We start from the raw sequence: 14,503 nt of genomic DNA, 5'->3' as shown, positions 1-14,503 counted from the left end.
GAGACCACGGCCCCGTGGGGTGAGTTAGCCCCTTTAGGGAGGTGTAAACATGTTGTATGCTGGACAAACAGCTGCTGCAAATTAAGAGATTGGAACAGTCAGTAAGACCAGTCCACAAGCGACACCTTTTTATAGGAGAGCTAGGTGTCAGCCGGGAAAGGTGGGGCAAAATAATTCGAAATCCATGAGTGGTTCATTTTAATGAAGGTTAGATCATCAACATTTTGGGTAGCCAGACGAGTCCTTTTGTCGGTCAATATTGAACCAGCAGCACTGAATACTCTTTCTGATAGCACACTAGCTGCTGGGCAAGCAAGCTCCTGCAATGCATATTCTGCCAATTCTGGCCAGGTGTCTAATTTTGATGCCCAGTAATCAAATGGGAATGACGGTTGAGGGAGAACATCGATAAGGGATGAAAAAGTGTTAGTAACCATACTGGACAAATGTTGTCTCCTGTCACTTTGAATTGATGCTGCAGTACCTGTCCTGTCTGCGGTCATTGCGAAATCACTCCACAACCTGGTCAGAAAACCCCTCTGTCCAATGCCACTTCTGATTTGTGCAACTCTAACACCTCTGTCCTGTTGCCCCCTGCAGCTCGTGTGAGAACCATCACCAGTGCTGTGTGCTGGGAATGCCTGAATCAAACGGTCTACAAGAGTTGCTTGTTTGGTTGCTAATATTTGTTCGAGGTTCTCATGTGGCATGATATTTTGCAATTTGCCTTTATAGCGAGGATCAAGGAGGCAGGCCAACCAGTAATCGTCATCGGTCATCATTTTAATAATGCGTGGGTCCCTTTTGAGGATACGTAAGGCATAATCCGCCATGTGGGCCAAAGTTCCAGTTGTCAAATCTGCGGTTGTGCTGGGTTGAGGGGCAGTTTCAGGCAAATCTACATCACTTGTCTCCCTCAAAAAACCTGAGAGAAGCTTCGGAGAAGCTTCCTCATTCAAAAAATACTCATCCCCATCATCCTCCTCGTCCTCCTATTCTTCGCCCGCTACCTCGTTCTGTAGATTGCCCTGAACAGACAATGGCTGACTGTCATCAAGGCTATCCTCTTCCTCGACTGCAGACGCCTGCTCCTTTATGTGCTTCAAACTTTGCATCAGCAGACGCATTAGGGGAATGCTCTTGCTTATTATGGTGTTGTCTGCACTAACCAGCCGTGTGCATTCCTCAAAACACTGAAGGACTTGACACAGGTCTTGTAGCTTCGACCACTGCACACCTGACAACTCCATGTTTGCCATCCAACTGCCTGCCCGTGTATGTGTATCCTCCCACAAATACATAACAGCACGCCTCTGTTCGCACAGTCTCTGAAGCATGTGCAGTGTGGAGTTCCACCTTGTTGCAACGTCGATGATTAGGCGATGCTGGGGAACGTTCAAAGACCGCTGATGATTCTGCATACGGCTGGAGTGTACGGGCAAACGGCGGATATGCGTGCAATGTCTGCGCACTTTGATGAGCAGGTCGGGTAACCCCGGATAACTTTTCAAGAAGCAATGCACCACCAAGTTTAAGGTGTGAGCCAGGCAAGAAATGTGTTTCAGTTGGAAAAGGGCTATGGCAGCCATAAAATTCCTTCCATTATCACTCACTACCTTGCCTGCCTCAAGATGTACAGTGCCTAGCCATGACTGAGTTTCTTGCTGCAAGAACTCGGACAGAACTTCCGCGGTGTGTCTGTTATCGCCCAAACACCTCATTGCCAATACAGCCTGCTGACGCTTGCCACTAGCTGTCCCATAATGGGACACTTCGTGTGCAACAGTGGCAGCTGCGGATGGAGTGGTCGTGCGACTGCGGTCTGTGGACGAGCTCTCGCTTCTGCAGGAGGACGAGGAGGAGGGGGGGGGGTGAACGCCTACAGCCAACTGTTTCCTAGACCATGGGCTAGGCAGAACTGTCCCAATATTGCTGTCCCCTGTGGACCCTGCATCCACCACATTAACCCAATGTGCCATTCATTATGGACACGTAACGTCCCTGGCCATGCCTACTGGTCCATGCATCTGTTGTCAGGTGCACCTTTGTACTCACAGATTGCCTGAGTGCATGGACGATGCAGTCTTTTACATGCTGGTGGAGGGCTGGAATGGCTTTTCTCAAAAAGAAGTGTCGACTGGGTAGCTCGTAGCGTGGTTCAGCATAGTCCATCAGGGCTTTGAAAGCTTCACTTTCAACTAACCGGTAGGGCATCATCTCTAATGAGATTAGTCTAGCAATGTGGGCGTTCAAACCGAGTGTACGCGGATGCGATGATGAGTACTTCCTTTTCCTAACGAGAGTCTCGTGTAGGGTGAGCTGGACTGGAGAGCTGCAGATCGTGGAACTAGCGGGGGTGCCGGTGGACATGGCAGACTGAGAGAAGGTTGGAGATGGTATTCTTGCTGGTGCCCTACATGCAGTGTTTCCTACTTCGTAACTGGTGATTCCCTGACTGCTTTGGCCTGGCGATGAAACCTGCACATTTACTGCAGGTGGTGCGGGAAATGGTGGCCTTACAGTGAGGGAAGGGATGTAGCGTTGCTGACTAGCTTCATTGGCCGAGGGTGCTACAACCTTAAGGGACGTTTGGTAGTTAGTCCAGGCTTTCAAATGCACGGTGGTTAAATGTCTACGCATGCAACTTGTATTTAGACTTTTAAGATTCTGACCTCTGCTTAAGGTAGTTGAACATTTTTGACAGATGACTTTGCGCTGATCATTTGGATGTTGTTTAAAAAAATGCCAGACTGCACTCTTTCTACTATCGGATACCTTTTCAGGCATTGCAGACTGAGCTTCTTTAACCAGATGTCCACGCTGTCCTACAACTGGTTTTGGTTTTGCCACGCGTTTTTGGCCAGATACGGGCCTGGCAGATGGAACCTGTTGCGATGTTGATGCCTTCTGCGGCTCCTCCTCCTTCGCTTCAGAGCTACTGCCGCCTGCACCCTGTTCCCCCAATGGCTGCCAATCGGGGTCAACAACTGGGTCATCTATGACCTCCTCCTCTATCTCGTGTGCAACTTCGTCTGTGTCACCGTGTAAGCCGGTGGTATAGCGTTCGTGACGGGGCACCATAGTCTCATCAGGGTCTGATTCTGGATCAGTACACTGCGAGGGCAATGTTCTGGTCTGAGTCAAAGGAACAGCATAGTAATCTGGCTGTGGCTGTGCATCTGTGCACTCCATGTCCGATTCAACTTGTAATGAGCATGGCCTGTTAACTGTTTCACTTTCTAACCCAGGAACGGTATGTGTAAAGAGCTCCATGGAGTAACCCGTTGTGTCGCCTGACGCATCTTTCTCTGTTGTTCTTGGTGAAGAAGACAAGGAAGCGACTTGTCCCTGACCGTGAACATCCACTAATGACGCGCTGCTTTTACATTTAGCAGTTTCAGAAGAGGAGGCAAAAGAGCTAGAGGCTGAGTCAGCAAGGAAAGCCAAAACTTGTTCTTGCTGCTCCAGCTTTAAAAGCGGTTTTCCTACTCCCAGAAAAGGGAGCGTTCGAGGCCTTGTGTAGCCAGACGACGAACCTGGCTCAACAACTCGAGACTTAGGTGCTATATTGCTTTTCCCACGGCCACCTGATGCTCCACCACCACTACCATCATTACCACCTGGCAATGACCACGGCCACAACCTCTTCCACCAGACTTCCTCACTGTTTGAAAAACGTAACCAAACTAACGGTATTTGTTACTGTAAAACCAGTTACAAGGTGAACTCAAACTTCTGTTGGATTTATATATCCCTTTATAGGTGGGTGAGACTGCAGGTAAAATCAGGCCCAATGTATAACAGTATACAGCTTCAGTGGCAGACAGATATGCCACTAACAGGACTGACGCTGATGCAGACACTACCAATAAAAATCTCCCCCTTTTTATTTTTTCTGGGAGAATATTGAAGAAATGTGGCCCACTCTTATACAGTATATGTTCTGTGGCATAAAATGAAAGACAGATGCCACACACAGGACTGGCAATGAGGCAGAATTGCCAATCTTAATCTCCCACTATTTTTTTTTCTGAGATAATTTAAAAAAAAACTGGCCCAGTATTACACACTAGGTTTAATGTGGCCCAAAATTTGAGACAGGTGGCACACACAGGAGTGGCACTGAAGCAGAAATGCCAATCTTAACCCCTTAGTGACAGAGCCAATTTGGTACTTAATGACCGAGCCAATTTTTGCAATTCTGACCACTGTCACTTTATGAGGTTATAACTCTGGAACGCTTCAACGGATCCCGCTGATTCTGAGACTGTTTTTTCGTGACATATTGTACTTCATGTTAGTGGTAACATTTCTTCGATATTACTTGAGATTATTTATGAAAAAAACGGAAATATGGCGAAAATTTTTAAAATTTTGCAATTTTCAAACTTTGTATTTTTATGCCCTTAAATCAGAGAGATATGTCACGAAAAATAGTTAATAAATAACATTTCCCACGTGTCTACTTTACATCAGCACAATTTTGGAAACAAAATTTTTTTTTTTAGGGAGTTATAAGGGTTAAAAGTTGACCAGCAATTTCTTATTTTTACAACACCATTTTTTTTTAGGGACCACATCACATTTGAAGTCATTTTGAGGGGTCTATATGATAGAAAATAATGAAGTGTGACACCATTCTAAAAACTACACGCGTCAAGGTTCTCAAAACCACATTCAAGAAGTTTATTAACCCTTTACGTGCTTCACAGGAACTGAAACAATGTGGCAGGAAAAAATGAACATTTAACTTTTTTTTGCAAACATCTTAATTCAGAACAATTTTTTTTATTTTCACAAGTGTAAAAACAGAAATGTAACCATAAATTTTGTTATGCAATTTCTCCTGAGTACGCCAATACCCCATATGTGGGGTAAACCACTTTTTGGGCGCACCGCAGAACTTAGAAGTGAAGGAGCGCCGTTTGACTTTTTCAATGTAGAATTGGCTGGAATTGAGATCGGACGCCATGTCGCGTTTGGAGAGCCCCTGATGTGCCTAAACAGTAGAAACCCCCCACAAGTGACCCCATTTTGGAAACTAGACCCCTTAAGGAACTTATCTAGATGTGTGGTGAGCACTTTGAACCCCCATGTGCTTCACAGAAGTGTATAATGTAGAGCCGTGAAAAAAAAAAATCGCATTTTTTCTACAAAAATGATATTTTTGCCCACAAATTCTTATTTTCACAAGGGTAACAGGAGAAATTAGACCACAAAAGTTGTTGTGCAATTTCTCCTGAGTACGCTGATACCCAATATGTGGGGGTAAACCACTGTTAGGGCGCACCGCAGAGCTTGGAAGAGAAGGAGTGCCGTTTTACTTTTTCAATGTAGAATTGGCTGGAATTGAGATCGGACGCCATGTCGCGTTTGGAGAGCCCCTGATGTGCCTTAACAGTGGAAACCCCCCACAAGTGACACCATTTTGGAAACTAGACCCCCCATGGAACTTATCTAGATGTGTGGTGAGAACTTTGAATGCCCAAGTGCTTCACAGAAGTTTATAATGCAGAGTCGTGAAAATAAAAAATATTTTTTTTTTCCACAAAAAAGATTTTTTAGCCCCCAATTTTTTATTTTCACAAGGGTAACATGAGAAATTGGACCCCAAAAGTTGTTGTCCAATTTGTCCTGAGTATGCTGGTACCCCATATGTGGGGGTAAACCACTGTTTGGGCGCACGGCAGAGCTCGGAAAGAAGGAGCGCCGTTTTGGAATGCAGACTTTGATAGAATGGTCTGCGGGCATTATGTTGCGTTTGTAGAGCCCCTGATGTACCTAACCAGTAGAAACCCTCCACAAGTGACCCCATTTTGGAAAATAGACCCCCCAAGGAACTTATCTAGATGTGTGGTGAGAACTTTGAATGCCCAAGTGCTTCACAGAAGTTTAGAATGCAGAGTCGTGAAAATAAAAAATATTTTTTTTTACACAAAAAAAGATATTGTAGCCCCCAAGTTTTTATTTTCACAAGGGTAACAGGAGAAATTGGACTGCAATAGTTGTTGTCCAATTTATCCCGAGTACGCTGATGCGCCATATGTGGGGGTAAACCACTGTTTGGGTGCACGGCAGAGCTCGGAAGGGAAGGAGCGCCTTTTTGGAATGCAGACTTTGATAGAATGGTCTGTGGGCATTATGTTGCGATTGCAGAGCCCCTGATGTACCTAAACTGTAGTAACCCCCCACAAGTGACCCCATTTTGGAAACTAGACCCACCAAGGAACTTATCTAGATGTGTGGTGAGAACTTTGAATGCCCAAGTGCTTCACAGAAGTTTAGAATGCAGAGTCGTGAAAATAAAAAATATTTTTTTTTTCACAAAAAAGATATTGTAGCCCCCAAGTTTTTATTTTCACAAGGGTAACAGGAGAAATTGGACCACTAAAGTTGTTGTCCAATTTATCCTGAGTATGCTGATGAACCATATGTGGGGGTAAACCACTGTTTGGGCGCACGGTGTTGTGAATTCTGTGGTCAAGCTCCCTCCTGTGGTCATGAGTGGGGCTGTGGCTTCTGAGTTTCCTTCCTCAGGTGACGAGGTTAAGTCATTAGGTGCTGCTCTATTTAACTCCACCTAGTTCTTTGTTCCTGGCCTCCAGTCAATGTTCCAGTATTGGTCTTGCTCTCTCCTGGATTGTTCTTGTGGCCTGTCTGCCCTGCATAAGCTAAGTTTCGCTTGTGTTACTTTTGTTTGCTATATTTTCTGTCCAGCTTGCTATATTGGTTTTTCTTGCTTGCTGGAAGCTCTGAGACGCAGAGGAAGCACCTCCGTACCGTTAGTCGGTGCGGAGGGTCTTTTTGCGCCCTCTGCGTGGTTGTTTGTAGGTTTTTGTGCTGACCGCAAAGCTATCTTTCCTATCCTCGGTCTGTTCAGTAAGTCGGGCCTCACTTTGCTAAAATCTATTTCATCTCTGTGTTTGTATTTTCATCTTTACTCACAGTTATTATATGTGGGGGGCTGCCTTTTCCTTTGGGGAATTTCTCTGAGGCAAGGTAGGCTTATTTTTCTATCTTCAGGGCTAGCTAGTTTCTCAGGCTGTGCCCGAGGCGCCTAGGTCTGGTCAGGAGCGCTCCACGGCTACCTCTAGTGTGGTATGATAGGATTAGGGATTGCGGTCAGCAGAGTTCCCACGTCTCAGAGCTCGTCCTATGTTATTAGTAACTATCAGGTCACTTCGTGTGCTCTTAACCACTAGGTCCATTGTGGTTCTGAATCACCAGTTCATAACAGCACGGCAGAGCTCGGAAGGGAAGGAGCGCCGTTTTGGAATGCAGACTTTGATAGAATGGTCTGTGGGCATTATGTTGCGTTTGCAGAGCCCCTGATGTACCTAAACAGTAGTAACCCCCCACAAGTGACCCCGTTTTGGAAACTAAACCCCCCAAGGAACTTATATAGATGTGTGGTGAGAACTTTGAATGCCCAAGTGCTTCACAGAAGTTTATAATGCAGAGTCATAAAAAAAAATATATATATATTTTTACACAAAAAGGATTTTGTAGCCCCCAAGTTTTTATTTTCACAAGGGTAACAAGAGAAATTGGACCCCAGAAGTTGTTGTCCAATTTATCCCGAGTATGCTGATGCCCCATATGTGGGGGTAACCCACTGTTTGGGCGCACGGCAGAGCTCAGAAGGGAGGGAGCACCATTTGACTTTTTGAGCGCAAAATTGGCTGTCGTGTTTGGAGACCCCCTGATGTACCTAAACAGTGGAAACCCCCCAATTCTAGCTCCAACCATAACCCCAACACACCCCTAACCCTAATCCTAACCTGATCCATAATCCTAATCACTAACCCTAACCATAATCACAACCCTTACCCCAAAACAACCCTAATGCCAACCCTAACCATAACCCTAATCAAAACACTAAATCCAACACACCCCTAATCCTAATGTCAACCCTAACCTCAAACCTAACCCTAATCCCAATACACCCCTAATCACAACCCTAACCTTAACCCTAATCCCAAACCTAACCCTAATCCCAAGCGTAACCCTAATGCCAACCCTAACCCTAATACCAACCCTAATCCAAACGCTAACCCTAATCCCAACTCTAACCCTAACTTTAGCCCCAACCCTAGCCCTAACTTTAGCCCCAACCCTAACCCTAGCCCTAAGGCTACTTTCACACTTGCGTCGTTTGGCATCCGTCGCAATCCGTCGTTTTGGACAAGAAACGGATCCTGCAATTGTGCCCGCAGGATGCGTTTTTTGCCCATAGACTTGTATTGCCGACGGATCGTGACGGATGGCCACACGTCGCGTCCGTCGTGCACTGGATCAGTGTTTTGGCGGACCGTCAGCACAAAAAAAGTTCAATGTAACTTTTTTTGTACGTCGCATCCGCCATTTCTGACCGCGCATGCGTGGCCGTAACTCCGCCCCCTCCTCCCCAGGACATAGATTGGGCAGCGGATGCATTGAAAAACTACATCTGCTGCCCACATTGTGCACAATTTTCACAACGTGCGTCGGTATGTCAGGCCGATGCATTGCGACGGCCCCGTACCGACGTAAGTGTGAAAGAAGCCTAACCCTAAATTTAGCGCCAACCCTAACTCTAAATTTAGCCCCAACCCTAACCCTAAATTTAGCCCCAACCCTAACCCTAAATTTAGCCCTAACCCTAATCCTAGCCCTAACCCTACCCCTAGCCCTAACCCTAGCCCTAACACTAACCCTAGCCCTAACTGCGATCACATCAGAGGACAGAGAATTACACTTAGCTTTTTTTTTTTTGCGGTCGCCGGTAAACAGTTAATTACCGGCGATCGCAAAACAGGGGTTGCTAAAACCGACCCCGATCATGCTCTTTGGGGTCTCGGCTACCCCCGGCAGCTGAGACCCCAAAGATTCTCGCGGGGCCGGCGGGCGCACTGCGCATGCGCCCGCCATTTTGAAGATGGCGGCTCCCACCGGGAGCCACGAGGAGCATCGGGGGAGATAGGTAAGTATTGGGGGGCTACCTGGGACCCCTTTTCTCTGTCCTCCGATGTGCGATCACATCGGAGGACAGAAAAATTAAAAAGAAATCGCGTTTTTTTTTTTTTTTTTTGCGATCGCCGGTGAACGGTTAATTACCGGCGATCGCAAAAGCGGGGTGGGTAAAAAAAACCCAGAATCATGTTCTCTGGGGTCTCGGCTACCCCCGGCAGCCGAGACCCCGGAGAAAATCTGACTCTGGGGGGCGCTATTTACTTTTTCCACAGCGCCGTTAATTAACGGCGCTGTGGTTTAAGTACCCTTAGCTGCCGCCGTTAAAAGGCGTATCGGCAGTCGCTAAGGGGTTAATCTCCCACTATTTTTATTTTTTCAGGGAGAATTTAAAAGAAATCTGGCCCGGTATTACACACTAGGTTTAATGTGGCCCAAAATTTGAGACAGGTGGCACACACAGGAGTGGCACTGAAGCAGAAATGCCAATCTCAATCTCCCACTATTTTTTTTTTTCAGGGAGAATTTAAAAGAAATCTGGCCCAGTATTACACACTAGGTTTAATGTGGCCCAAAATTTGAGACAGGTGGCACACACAGGAGTGGCACTGACACAGAAATGCCAATCTTAACCCCTTCCCGACCTTTGACGCCACTTAGGCGTCATGAAAGTCGGTGCCAATCCGACCCATGACGCCTATGTGGTGTCATGGAAAGATCGCGTCCCTGCAGATCGGGTGAAAGGGTTAACTCCCATTTCACCCGATCTGCAGGGACAGGGGGAGTGCTAGTTTAGCCCAGGGGGGGTGGCTTCACCCCCCCCCCCGTGGCTACGATCGCTCTGATTGGCTGTTGAAAGTGAAACTGCCAATCAGAGCGATTTGTAATATTTCACCTATTATAACTTGTGAAATATTACAATCCAGCCATGGCCGATGCTGCAATATCATCGGCCATGGCTGGAAACACTAATGTGCCCCCACCTCACCGATCGCCCCCCAGCCCTCCGATCTGTCCGTTACACTGCTCCGGCTCCCCTCCGTCCTGTGCTCCGCTCCCCCCATGCTCCAATCACCCTCCCCGTGCTCCAATCACCCCCCCTGCACTCCGATCCACCCCCCCCCCTGGCTCCGTTACACCCACTGTGCTTCGTTCCACCCCCCCGTGCTCCGTTCCACCCCCCCGTGCTCCGTTCCACCCCTCCTGAGCTCCGATCCACCCCCCCATGCTCCGATCCCCCCCGTGCTCTCCCCAACCCCATCATACTTACCGATCCTGCCGGGGTCCGTCCGTCTTCTCCCCGGGCGCCGCCATCTTCCAAAATGGCAGGCGCATGCGCAGTGCGCCCGCCGAATCTGCCGGCCGGCAGATTCGTTCCAAAGTGCATTTTGATCACTGAGATAGATTATATCTCAGTGATCAAAATAAAAAAAAAATAAATGACCCCCCCCTTTGTCACCCCCTTAGGTAGGGACAATAAAAAATAAAGAATTTTTTTTCCACTAATGTTAGAATAGGGTTAGGGGTAGGGTTAGGGTTAGGGTTAGGGCTAGGGTTAGGGTTAGGGGTAGGGTTAGGGTTAGGGGTAGGGTTAGGGCTAGGGGTAGGGGTAGGGTTAGGGTTAGGGCTAGGGTTAGGGGTAGGGTTAGGTTTAGGGCTAGGGGTAGGGTTAGGGCTAGGGTTAGGGTTTCGGTATGTGCACATGTATTCTGGTCCTCTGCGGATTTTTCCGCTGCGGATTTGATAAATCCGCAGTGCTAAACCGCTGCGGATTTATGGCGGATTTACCGCGTTTTTTCTGTGCATTTCACTGCGGTTTTACAACTGCGATTTTCTATTTGAGCAGTTGTAAAACCGCTGCGGAATCCGCACAAAGAAGTGACATGCTGCGGAATGTAAACCGCTGTGTTTCCGTGCAGTTTTTCCGCAGCATGTGTACAGCGATTTTTGTTTCCCATAGGTTTACATTGAACTGTAAACTCATGGGAAACTGCTGCGTATCCGCAGCGTTTTCCGCAGCGTGTGCACATACCTTTAGAATTAGGCTATATGCACACGGTGCGGATTTGGCTGCGGATCCACAGCAGTGTTCCATCAGGTTTACAGTACCATGTAAACATATGGAAACCAAATCTGCTGTGCCCATGGTGCGGAAAATGCCACGCGGAAACGCTGCGTTGTATTTTCCGCAGCATGTCAATTCTTTGTGCGGATTCCGCAGCGTTTTACACCTGTTCCTTAATAGGAATCCGCAGGTGAAATCCGCACAAAAAACACTGGAAATCCGCGGAAAATCCGCAGGTAAAACGCAGTGCATCAAAAATGATGCTGAAAAATCTCACACGAATCCGCAACGTGGGCACATAGCCTTAGGGTTAGGGGTGGAATTAGGGTTGTGGTTAGGGGTGTGATTAGGGTTAGGGTTGTGGTTAGGGGTGTGTTGGGGTTAGGGTTGTGATTAGGGTTATGGCTACAGTTGGGATTAGAGTTAGGGGTGTGTTGGTGTTAGTGTTGGAGGTAGAATTGAGGGGTTACCACTGTTTAGGCACATCAGGGGTCTCCAAACGCAACATGGCGCCACCATTGATTCCAGCCAATCTCGTATTCAAAAAGTCAAATGGTGCTCCCTCACTTCTGAGCCCCGACGTGTGCCCAAACAGTGGTTTACCCCCACATATGGGGTACCAGCATACTCAGGATAAACTGCGCAACAATTACTGGGGTCCATTTCTCCTGTTACCCTTGTGAAAATAAAAAAATGCTTGCTAAAACATCATTTTTGAGGAAAGAAAAATGATTTTTTATTTTCACGGCTCTGCGTTGTAAACGTCTGTGAAGCACTTGGGGGTTCAAAGTGCTCACCACATATCTAGATAAGTTCCTTGGGGGGTCTAGTTTCTAAAATGGGGTCACTTGTGGGGGGTTTCTACTGTTTCGGCACACCAGGGGCTCTGCAAATGCAACGTGATGCCCGCAGACCATTCCATCAAAGTCTGCATTTCAAAAGTCACTACTTCGCTTCTGAGCCCCGACGTGTGCCCAAACAGTGGTTTACCTCCACACATGGGGTATCAGCGTACTCAGGAGAAACTGGACAACAAATATTGGGGTCAAATTTCTCCTGTTACCCTTGGGAAAATTAAAAAATTCTGGGCTAAATAATTATTTTTGAGGAAAGAAAACGTATTTATTATTTTCACTGCTCTGCATTATAAACTTCTGTGAAGCACTTGGGGGTTCAAAGTGCTCACCACACATCTAGATAAGTTCCTTTTGGGGTCTAGTTTCCAAATTGGGGTCACTTGTGGGGGGTTTCTACTGTTAAGCCACATCAGGGGCTCTGCAAACGCAACGTGACGCCCACAGAGCATTCCATCAAAGTCTGCATTTCAAAACGTCACTACTTCACTTCCGAGCCCTGGCATGTGCCCAAACAGTGGTTTACCCCCACATATGGGGTATCAGCGTACTCAGGAGAAAATGGACAACAACTTTTGGGGTCAAATTTCTCCTGTTACCCTTGGGAAAAAAAAAAATTGCAGGCTAAAAGATCATTTTTGAGAAAATAATTTTTTTTTTTTTATTTTCATGGCTCTGCGTTATAAACTTCTGTGAAGCACTTGGGGGTTCAAAGTCCTCACCACACATCTAGATTAGTTCCTTTGGTGGACTAGTTTCCAAAATGGGGTCATTTCTGGGGGATCTCCAATGTTTAGGCACACAGGGGCTCTCCAAACGTGACATGGTGTCCGCTAATGATTGGAGCTAATTTTCCATTTAAAAAGCCAAATGGCGTGCCTTCACTTCCGAGCCCTGCCGTGCGCCCAAACTGTGGTTTACCCCCACATATGGGGTATCAGCGTACTCAGGAGAAAATGGACAACAACTTTTGGGGTCAAATTTCTCCTGTTACCCTTGGGAAAATAAAAAATTGCAGGCTAAAAGATCATTTTTGAGAAAATAATTTTTTATTTTTATTTTCATGGCTCTGCGTTATAAACTTCTGTGAAGCACTTGGGGGTTCAAAGTCCTCACCACACATCTAGATTAGTTCCTTTGGTGGACTAGTTTCCAAAATGGGGTCATTTCTGGGGGATCTCCAATGTTTAGGCACACAGGGGCTCTCCAAACGTGACATGGTGTCCGCTAATGATTGGAGCTAATTTTCCATTTAAAAAGCCAAATGGCGTGCCTTCCCTTCCGAGCCCTGCCGTGCGCCCAAACAGTGGTTTACCCCCACTTATGGGGTATCAGCGTACTCAGGACAAACTGGACAACAACATTTGGGGTCCAATTTCTCCTATTACCCTTGGCAAAATAGGAAATTCCAGGCTAAAAAATCATTTTTGAGGAAAGAAAAATTATTTTTTATCTTCATGGCTCTGCGTTATAAACTTCTGTGAAGCACCTGGGGGTTTAAAGTGCTCAATATGCATCTAGATAAGTTCCTTGTGGGGTCTAGTTTCCAAAATGGGGTCACTTGTAGGGGAGCTCCAATGTTTAGGCACACAGGGGCTCTCCAAACGCGACATGGTGTCCGCTAACAATTGGAGCTAATTTTCCATTCAAAAAGTCAAATGGCACGCCTTCCCTTCCGAGCCCTGCCGAGTGCCCAAACAGTGGTTTACCCCCACATATGAGGTATCGGCGCACTCGGGAGAAATTGCCCAACAAATTTTATGATCCATTTTATCCTATTGCCCATGTGAAAATGAAAAAAAAATTTTTGTGAAAAAAAGTACTTTTTCATTTTTACAGATCAATTTGTGAAGCACCTGAGGGTTTAAAGTGCTCACTAGGCATCTAAATAAGTTCCTTGGGGGGTCTAGTTTCCAAAATGGGGTCACTTGTGGGGGAGCGCCAATGTTTAGGCACACAGGAGCTCTCCAAACGCGACATGGTGTCCGCTAACGATGGAGATACCGTATATACTCGAGTATAAGCCGAGATTTTCAGCCCATTTTTTTGGGCTGAAAGTCCCCCTCTCGGCTTATACTCGAGTCATATACCCGGGTGTCAGCAGGGGAGGGGGAGCGGGGGCTGTGTAATCATACTTACCTGCTCCCAGCGCGGTCCCTGCAGTCCCTGGCTTCTCCGGCGCTGCAGATTCTTCCTGCACTGAGCTGTCACATGGCACCGCTCATTACAGAAATGAATAGGCAGCTCCACCCCCATAGGGGAGGAGCCGCATATTTATTGCTGTAAATGATCGGTGCCATGTGATCGCTCAATTACAGGAAGAAGCTGCAGCGCCGGAGAAGCCAGGGACTGCAGGGACCGCGCCGCAGCAGGTAAGGGGAGCGCAGCGCTATAATTACCTGCTCCTCGCTCCAGCTCCGTCTGCAGCGTCCTCTAGCAATGACGCTCAGGTTAGAGGGCGCTGTGACGTAGTCAGTGCGCGCCCTCTGCTGAGCGTCAGTGCTGGAGACGGAGCCGCAGAGGAGCAGGTAATTATTGAAAGCGCCGGCGTCCTGAGAAGAGAGGTGAGAATGTGATTTTTTTTATTTTTTATGGCAGCACCAGCAGCATTCTAAGGAGCACCTATGGGGCCATA

This window comes from Ranitomeya imitator, chromosome 6 (genome assembly GCF_032444005.1).
Source record: "Ranitomeya imitator isolate aRanImi1 chromosome 6, aRanImi1.pri, whole genome shotgun sequence".
Classification (NCBI taxonomy): Eukaryota; Metazoa; Chordata; class Amphibia; order Anura; family Dendrobatidae; genus Ranitomeya; species Ranitomeya imitator.
This window is presented reverse-complemented; position numbering follows the sequence as displayed.